The sequence below is a fragment of the Magnolia sinica genome, chromosome 9 (assembly GCF_029962835.1).
Source record: "Magnolia sinica isolate HGM2019 chromosome 9, MsV1, whole genome shotgun sequence".
Classification (NCBI taxonomy): Eukaryota; Viridiplantae; Streptophyta; class Magnoliopsida; order Magnoliales; family Magnoliaceae; genus Magnolia; species Magnolia sinica.
Genome location: NC_080581.1, coordinates 45,699,753 through 45,710,636, shown reverse-complemented (window position 1 = coordinate 45,710,636; position 10,884 = coordinate 45,699,753).

Here is a 10,884-nt window from a genome sequence, read left to right as displayed (position 1 = left end):
GAGTTTGATAATTCAATTCAAGGAAAATCAAGGCATCACTCTGAGATAAGTTTGTGTTTATTTAAGCTATATTGTGCATATTTAAAATTCTCTTTTGTTAGCTTATTTAATTTGATTTTGTTTCTATATTCTAATCTAAATTGAAAAGAGGAATTGTTGTATTCCTTCTTCTTGGAATTAAAATCAAATATACCTAGCCCAACTGGTTTAATTTAAAATCAATTAGAATCTAGAACCATTTCAAAGTAAGTATTGGACATTGAACTTCTACTCCAATTGGTACTTCTGGGCTACTACAAAGGAGAAATCTATGTATTTTGCATTTATTGTAAATTCCACTATTTTGGTTTTGCTTGAGGTTAAGCCAAAAAAATCTCATTGTATTAGTTATCTGAGGAGAGCCAGAAAACTCAGAAAGTGGGGTTTTTGGATTGTGTAAGCCCAAGTTAAAAAGACACAATTATGAAGGTTTTAGGTGAACCTGTTAAACCTATTTTGATAGTGAACGCTGATATCCCCTGTGTGAGGATACTAGGAGTGGAGTAGCTATGTGGCTATTGTTTAACAGTTGGTGTACACATAAGGGAACCACTATAATTTCTTGTGTCTTGTGGTTTGAATGTTCATTTAATTTTTCCTATCTTTTATCATTCAGAATTGTGGAATGTTTGTGTAGATGTGAATGTTGTAATATTTACATTTCAAGTACAGTAGGGAATGTTGTAATAATTTAGATTTAAATTCTTGCAATTTATTTCAATTCATTGTTATTTATTCATTCCTTTTCTATTTGAGTTCTTGATACAAAGAACGTTCTAGAAATAAGGTTGCCCTGTCATAAACCCTTGGTTTTTATGGTGTAAGGTTGTCCTTAGAACAACATTTATATCAACCTCTCAATTCTTGATTATTGAGGTTGCTTTTCATTTTTAGCATTGTGAATTGATTTCTTTTAATTGGCTATCATATTATTTTATTCCGCTATTAAAGCTTATATTTGGCATAATCCTATTCACCCCCCCCCCCCTCTAGGACATATAGCTTGGCCTTTTCAGAAATTACCCCTGAATCTGTTACAAGCATCTTTGGTCTCACTTTGTCTTTAGTTGGTCTCTTTGATTTGGACCTTAAAAATGTTGACACTCGATCTGAGGTCACGAGATTTCTTTGCCATGATAGGGATATCCTTTGGTACTAAGGTAATGCGCTAAAAGCGAAATTTATGGAACCTAGGTATCGAGTTCTGCATGGCATATTTTCCACAAACGTGTATCCTAGGGGTACAAATTGTGCTGACTTACAGGTTTCATGGCTATGGTTGTGTATTGTGTGGCAACCGGGATCAAGATATGTCTTCCCACTTTGATTGTTAAGTAGTTGATATACGTTATTCACACCTCTAGAGACGTCTATCTACCCTTCCCTCAGATTATTCACATACTATGTGATATGATCGGTCTTCCGCTGACAAATGAATGGGAGCTACCTCTCCAACATTTCAACAAAATCAACGTTAGAAAGATGGATTTGAAGTTTCATCAATATCCTGAAGACCAACCCGAGGAAGGGATTCATGAGGAAGGATCAATGGGGGAAGGGGCTACACAAGCTGAAGGAGCAGGAATGGCCGAAGGAGACCTCTTGCATCGCAGCAAGCTCCGTCTCCATCCGAACCAGTGCATGAAAAAAGATTCAAACTACATCAAGATCAGATTGTAACAACATTGTGAGAAGTTACTCAACTAAAGGAGATAATGAATGCAAGGTTCACTGGCCTGGAACGCTTGGTGGCAGGGGTGTAACAGTTGATGCAGCAACTGGTTGATTTGATCACATGCCGACACGACAATACAGCACCGTCTTCATCTACTCCTCCACCATAGTATTAACAGTCTTCATGCCGTCACATACACCCGATACTCATCTTAGCGTATGGGCATGGATATCTTTTTGAATGCCCTGCGATCGTATGAGTGTATGTGATGGCTTACTAACTTGGAAAGTCTAACAAGTTTTTTTTTTTTATGAAGTTTGGATATTCTCTGCGTGAGGAAAATACTTGTCTTTTGTACACCCATGGATGGGCTAGATGTTTTTTTATATATATATTTGGGATGGATGTTACACTACTGCCAATCTTAGGTAGTACCTATTTTGGATATTTTTATCTAATGGCTGGTTATAAATCATTAATGCTTACTATCATGTTTATCTGGTTTGCATTTATATGTCAACTAAGAATACCTCCTCCTACATATTTCTTGATTAGTTTGTGATGTTTGATCTTTATATTCATACTATTATTTTTCGTTAAAATCACAGCTCTCATTTGACCTGGTCTGCATAATTGTTTTCTATAAGAGATGTCATTATCTGTCTTACATCTATCTCTTATTGATTATGCCTTTTATTTTAAAATATTATCAGGGTCTTTATTCTCCCATATGCTTCAACTTCAATCATCTTATATTGCTATATTACCCTTTGCCAATGACTAATAAAAAGGGGGAGAACAAATCATACCTCGGAGGAAAATTGTGTGTATCTATTTGGTGGTATAGGCGTTAGGGGGAGCAGTTGCAAGAAGACAGTGGGAGTAGCTACTATTAAATGATACAGTCGTGTATGTGTGTGTGTGAACTAAATACCTTTGTAAAATTGTGTAAAGTTCATGTATGCACAATTTAAGGTATTGGTCTAGATGTTGTTCTAGGGTGTTTTGTCACATAATTGATATAAGGGGGAGATTGAAAGTGCCCCGGTTTGTCAATTAGCGTGAGTATTGAGTCAGCAAGACAAAGGAGCCCCATAGGAAGATTGTTCTAGCGTCTGCCTCAACGGGATGTGTGCCCAAACTCGTCAAAGGTAAACCTCAGCCTCACATCCCATGTCCCAAAACACCAAGTATATAAAACCCTTAAAATTGGATAGAACATTTCTAGGGTTTTTGGCGAGAAAAGTAATTTGCAAAATTAGGAAAATCTCTTGCAAAATTAGGAAAATCTCTAATTTTTCTACCTTTGTCGATTTATCGACACGTGGTTCGATGAAATCGAACCCTGTTATCGATGTCCTCGAAAATCACTCGATATTATTGAAATGAAGACTTCAGATGTCCACCAACCACAAAGAACTCTGCACTGAATTATTGATGAATTGATGGACTGCTCAATATCATTGAATTTTGAATCTCAAGTCCATCGAGACATCACGATAAAATTGATATTTGGTCAGTTGTGTCCAATATACTACTAAGAAAAATCATGTAATTCTCGATAGATCGAAGAGAGCATCGATATCCTCAAAATTCAAATCTAGATGTAACGCCCTGAAATTCGGGGGTCGAGCATAACTCAGCTCCCGAGTTCCAAAACATCACTTATGCAACATAATTAATGAATGATGTATGTTGACTGTATTAGCACATAAACATGGGATAGATTAAGCCAAAACGCAGATATGATTCAGGGGTAAGTGAATAAAGCAAGCGGAAGACTTATAGTAAAATATGTGTACAAGTGTAAGTCCCTGAATTACATATACAACCAGATCGTGTAAAAGTGTTATTTATCAAAATTATAAGTACAAGTTACATCATTTCAGTTCCCAAAATAATCATCCCATAGATCCCGCGCAACAGATCGAGGCTCGCTAGAACCCGTCTGAAAACTGCATATAGGAGAAGGCAGCCTCGTCGTCATCCAGCTCCCGCTCTGCCTCAGACGTCGCATCCACATCTGCAACATCAGGGCCTAAGACAGAGTCTGGTGGGTGTGAAACACCGCCCCAGAAACGTGGGAGTGAGTGATCAACTCAGTGGAACAATAAGGCACTGGTTAACATGCTATCAGTTCAATCAAACAGTAATGATAAAGCAAGACAATTAAATAAATCCTAAGTACTCTTGTTAATGCAGGTATGAATGCAATATGATGCGTACCCTCACGCGTACACCCTCAGCGTCTTCATCTTACGTTACGCATGACATCGCCTCAAAGTGCACCACATCTACAAAGCACATGCAAATGCGGTGCATGGATATGATTACCAAGTTGTTATTAGTCCAATTCATACAGCAGGATTGGGAAGCTAAGATACCTTCCTCATATCACCATCCACCAGTGATCCATACTAGGGTCGTCAATCCTAGACATCTCATACGATCATATAGTTGAGGTCGTAGCAAAGGGCTCATCACCAATCAATGCACGCCTTTCATGCCCTTACTACCACAGATCGGCTCGTCACCTCCTTGCGGTATCCGGGTATGCTCGAGGTCACTACAAAGGGCTCGTCACCAATCAATGTAGGCCGACAACAGCACGAATATAGTGTCCCATACCACCATAATCGGCTCACGAGTTTAGTTGCTCACCGGTCACTACGGGGAGGCTCGTCACCCCAGCGTAGGCCGACGGCTCGACCACGGTGTCCCATACCACCATGTCCGGCTCATGAGTCTTAGCGGATCGTGTACCATGGTTATTAGGATTTCACGGTAAGTTCGGTACCCTAGATTCAAGCAGAGCGCCCATACATGGTTAACATACACCGGACAATCGGGTTAGTTGACGAACTCGACTAGCACGAGCGCACGTTGAATTGAACGACATAGAGTGCGCAAACACTCCGCGTGGCCAAACCATCTGCCGCCAACTCTAATACGACTCGGGTTCGTCTAATGCGTCTCACGTGGCGAAAGCAATCTCAACCACGACCAAAGGGTCAATTACCGATTTCCTGGACTAAGGCATAGTCCCAAACATCCTACACTACGACAGATATTCATATGGAATGTAAAACAGGAATGGAACAACCACTCAAATCATGGTGCATACACATCTGAAGAATATCAATTTAACATAAATGTAAGCATAGGAATGCTTGAATTTAAATAACTTGGAATGTAAATGCATAAGGGAAATCATGCGCATCCATAGAAGTATTGAGAATCACTTCTCAACGCCTGCATTTAGTGTAATCAGTTACACGTAGATCATTCATGCATTTCTACAAACACTTAGCATTCATGGAACAACATACATGACGCATGTTGAAATACGTGCACTTAGACAATTCCTTCTTCCAAGGAGTTGTCATACATGCATCTAGCATACATACATGACCAAAAATCATGGCAAACATAAGTGCGTATTTTATACGTATACGGTACTTTATAAATACACTTAGAATACACAAATCTCAATATAGCACATGCATATCAGGAAAGCAATGTAAACATAACATTTGACATGTGAAATCTCATCCATAACAAGAATAAATCACTAACTGGGATTGAAAGCCCTGAAAACCATAACCTATACACTTAAAGTCCGCACCTTAAGTGAAGAAAGAACCGCCGAACTGATTTAGACGAGTTGTCTTCGTCAACGGCGCAAGAATACCCTAAAATAAGGATAGAAATGAGATACAACAACACCAAGTCTAATCTAAGCTCTAACACAGGTTAGGGTTAGGTTAACTTACCCCAAAGATCTCAGAATCGTCAGAGGAACGATTCAAAGTGAAGGTTCAAAGGTGAAGAAGAACAAGGAAGAATCAAGATGATTCACCAATCAATCTCTCTCACTACCTCTCTCTTTTCCACTCTCTTTCCAAGCTAGGGTTAGAGAAAATTCGTATGGAAATGAGAGCTAGGGTTTAAGGACTATATATAGGCCTTAAAATGATGGAAATAACCCCAGGGTCAAGGTATACTTAGGTTATAACCAAAGTACGCCTTTCTCGATCCAACGAAGCACTTCGGTGGGCCTATAACCACGAAAGGTCGGACTTAAGCTCACCGACCATGGATCTAGGTCAGTGTAACGCCCTGAAATTCTTTAGATCAACCGTGGCGGACCACACTCAATTCAACGGTCACTAAATCTCATCAAGTCCACAAGCACTAGGATATGCCCGGGCCAACCATCCTGATCGGAGGGTGAAATTGGGTCGAATCCAACGGTCGAATGCTTAAAATCGTCGCAAGCGACACGACTCATTTCATAAAAAGCTTATTAAATTCCAACTGTTCTCACACTCTTCACTCCGAACTCAACCAAATCGACCCAGAACATCAGATCGACTTGATTTTCGAGGTGAAGACCAAGCCCAACTCAGTGACCGCAACAGCCTAAGATCATCGCCATCGGACTTTCGACGCGCGGTCCGATCCAGATCTTCCAAAAATTCCCCAGAACAACTGGATTTAGCGATGGATCCCAGATTTCAGAGTAACGTAGCGCTCACTAATCTACACGTTTAGAGCCATGCAGATACAATTTAAAGTGATTGATGCGAATTTCACAAGCAATCAAGTAGAGCGCTAATTACCCCAAAAACAACTACTTAAGGAAAGATTAGCACAAAATTCCAAGGTCGTTACACTAGCATGTCTTTAGACGAGCTAAGAGGTGAGTAGTAGAATTTCTTTTTCTTTAAATTTTCATGTCTTACTTGAACTTTTTGTTGCATAATTAATTGTCGATCATATCGATACGTGGCTGATGTCATCGAAATAGGACATAAACTGTCCAGCAAGCTTATAGGAAAATTCATTAAAATTATCGATGAATCAACACCGTCATCGATATCATCGATATTCAAATTTTGATGATATCGTAGGATCCTCGATCATATCATATACCTGATAAAATTCAAAGGCATCAGTTCTCTCATTTTCACATGTCAAGGAATCGAACCTCCTTTTGATTAAATCGGAGTTCAAAATCCAATGACATCAAAGCATGTTTGATCTCCACGACCAGTTGGCAAAAAATTTTAAAAGCGTTTGATAGTTTGAGTTCGTACTATCGAGCGACCAGTCATGCTATTGAGAGTATACGCTCGATGATATCAATCCCAACTCGATGATAACGAACATTGTCAAAAATATGACTGTTTTATATCCGTTGGAACTTTTTTCCTATTTAATGAGAGCTTACCTTTGATTCTTTATAGAGAAAATAAAGAGTGCTTTTGTGTGTTTAAATCTAGATGATATACCGTAAGCCTTTTCTCCCATGGGAGTTCATCCTCCATTCCACCCTCACCATTAACATTCAATAGAGTGGATTGGGGAATGAACTTCCACATTCCAAGATCCTGCAGCTACCATCTCAATGGTAAATCATTAAGCTGGTATACCTTGAATGCATAGATAATTGGAATCGCTCTGTTTCCTTTATAGGAAAACATTTAATACAGTAGGATTCCATCATAACCATGGCCCAACCCGTAGCCTTACATTGGTACATCATCTGAATTGCGGTTCAAGGGAGCTAAAGATTCTTCATCGTTAAAGGAGGAGATCTTCATCAACGTGCTACAATGGGGCTCATCTACTTATCTGTAAGTTATTAGAGTCCAGAGAACCCTTGTGATCATTCTTTTTGTAGGATTGGGTCTAAGGTGCTTCTCACCCCTTTTAAGTCCTCATAGGAGGCCTCCGACAGGAGTGTACATGGTGGGTGCTTTGTGTTGACCCTTACTTTGTGAAGAGCATAAACTGTTAGGTCCTTGTGTAGGTCCTTGACTCGTGTGGTTTAAAACCTGGGTGCTGCATGTTGACCCTTGCTCATGGGAGCATAAACTGGTAGGTTCCTTGTGTTGATCCTTGGACTGTGTGGCCTAAAAGTTGGGTGTTGTGTGTTGACCCTTGCTCCTGTGTGGGGCATAAACTTGTGTCGTGTAGATACGTTAGAGTCGGCTTAGTGTATATTGTACTGGTTTGAGGTGAACCTGATTTGAAACCTCCATTAGTGAGATCTGGTACACTCAAGGGTTGAGTGCATCCGCTGGAATTGGAGTAGACAAGTAATCGAACCACTATAAAAACAACTATGTTTGAGATTGTCTTTTACTTTTAATGCTTGTATGATTTCTCTAAATGTTCTCATATCCCATGCAGACATGATTATTTGGAATTGAGTATAATCACATCTCACACACAGTCACATCCATCATAAACTATATTGTGCATCTTGCTTATCTTTTGAATAGGTTTTGTGATTGGATCCTCTAATTGGCTTGGAAGCCATTAGAGTTATTTTGAAGAAATCCTAATACTTGCATATTTATTTAGGATAGGGTTGATAGTTTTAAAATGTTCATAAAATATTAAAAGTCCTATTTATCTCCCCTCTAGGACATCTTGGCATATTCCTACTTCGACTAAAGCGGTGATTACCGCAATTTCAATAGCGGCCATTACTGTTGGAGCTATTGCTTGAGTCACGTTATGAGTGAGAGTAGCTAAAGTTTTAAGGAGGCTTCAACACTCTTCCATTAAGGTTTTTTGAGCTCGGCCATTTCAACTATACGTTCTTCAACACTTGGTGGAGGTCTTTGACTGACTCCTGCCATATGTACAGCGGCTTCTCTACTCTGTGATGAAGTTGTTGTTGGAGTGGAATGGGAATTCATCGATATAATGGGGCTAATCAAAAAAGGTATTTCATTTGATTTTCCTATGCTTCCATAGCATTCAGTTGATTATGATGTAGCTTGAGGTGATGCAGGGACTGACGGGCTTGTCATCAGTGATTTACCTTTCTGTTTCCTTGTCCATTGAGTGCCGGCAACGGGCAAAGCTTGGAAATCCCATGATGTTAATGAAGGAATGGATTTCCCTAGGTATATTGCTGGAGGAGCGAGTTCGAGGTTCTTTCTAGTTGTGTTTCATGTCACCGGCCCTCTAATTTTTTATGCCGACGAGCTCATCCTGACAATCGAGATGTTTTGGGCTCTTGATCTTGGTGTGACATGACAACCCAATCATTCCTATCCTCTTGTGCCAATGGTGAGGCGGTTACAGCTGCGGCGATGGCTCGAGATTCATTGCGTCTAACTAGCATAGACTCTTTCTTGCAATGCAGAGCTTGTCTATCGACATATCCTATAACAAACCCAGTCGATGTAAAATAAAAGATCTTCATGTACGTAGTGGTTGCCTGTTGGAGCATGCAATTTGGTCAAGGAAAGAGGTTTCAAGAAGAACAATTGAAGAATGAAATGAAGCATAAAGGCGAAGATAAGGTGATTTGCATGGTTCATGAGTTGCACGGGACCCAAGTTACGCGGGACCTAAGTTGCACGGGTCCGTACAACTCATGATGGTTGCACTGGGCCACGAAACTCGTTTCAGGAATAGATGAATTGAAAAATGCGAAGTGGGGTCCACGACACAGGATCCAAGGGCTCACATGTGCGAAAGCCTATAAATACCTCCTACCCCCTCATTTGGAGGATCGGATGTTCAGAAGACTAGTGCCTTGAACGGTACTGGAGACAGAGAGAAGGGGAGAGGGTGTGGAGCACAGAAAGTGCAGATCGCCACTCCTGACGAGTTGCGCCGACCCACGCAACTCCTATGAGTTACACGGTTATTCTTTGAGGAAGCACCATGCTGCACATTTTTTTAAGGTTTTCATGCCGGTTCAGATGTTTTAAAGGGATTCCAGTACTCCTCCATCATGTCAATGAGGGACGAAATGCATGGAAAGCCCGCACAACTCATCTCCTCTAGGGATGTGACTGATATAAGCCGAAATGCTGCCAAAATTTACATTTGAGCCGATTCAATACTCACATTTTTGTATTTTCTAAGAAATTGTCTTGGAATCAAAGGGTCAAAAGGATGTAATGAACTCCGAATGAATGAAATTGATGACTATTCTCTTTGCTCTATCTTTTGTTAATATTGGGCGAGATAATTTCCCCAAATTAAATGCTTTTCATTTCTGGTTGAAACAAAATGGCGACTCTGCTGGGGACTCTCTTTTATCTTGCCTAATACTGACTTAAGATCAACATAGAGAACTTCATCATTGTTTGGCGTCCTATAAGGAGCCAAAATGGCGACTCTCAGTGGAAACATCCTTTCGTTCATCTCCGTGATATAATATATTGATGAATAAATGCTAATTATGTTCTATTTTTTATCTCTGACAAGTATATGAGTAATAATCTGACAACGAGTGCATCAATTATTCAAGAAACTAATGGTAAGAAAAATGGACAATAGTCATTCATTGAGGTGGCACTACCAAAAAGTTGGGCAAAGCCAACAGACTTTGGGTGGTTTCGGCTACGGCTAAAATCTATCGGCATTACTGATGGTTAAAAGCCATAGCCAAAAGTCAATAATCTATTGGCGAAGCCTCGGTTTTCGATGGTCAACATCCAACCATATAGCGTTTTCTCTTTTTGTGGTCCACACGAGACTTAATTAGGGCTAATTTTTGGGGATCGATCCCAAAATGTTGTTGAGAAATGGATGGATGGAGTGGATGAAACATATCCATCATGGTGGGGCCCATAGAGTCCTCCCCTTTCCAAAGTAATGTTTACCCTTTTTTTCATCTGTGAATGACTGTGAGTTTTGTATAGAATGTAAAATAGTGGTGACTTGTTTATGAAAATAGTGGCAATGATATAGAGTTATCTAGACCATTCAAAAATTCGTCTTGTTGTAAATGTTTAATATTTATAATTTTCTTATATAATAAATTCTTAACTATCCAGAAAATGGTCCTCTTGCATTTATGGTTCTTATCAATTTTTTTGTTATAAACAATGGTAAACTCACACTTATTCAGATTTGAAATGTTTATCTGATTTAGAAGTGAAATTCCAAAATGTTTGAGTGTCGTCTACTATTTTCCCATTTTCATCGAGCAGGTCTTCAACCTTCCATCGAGCCGTTCATCTTCCATTAGCAGCGGCATCTTCCATCATGCAGCGTCTTCAACCTTCCATCGAGCGGGTCATCTTCCATTAGCAGCGTCTTCAACCTTCCATCGATCAACATCTTCAACCTTCCATTGAGCAATGTCTTCAAATAGGTAAGCTCCTCTTCCGGGATTCCCATTTCTCTATCTT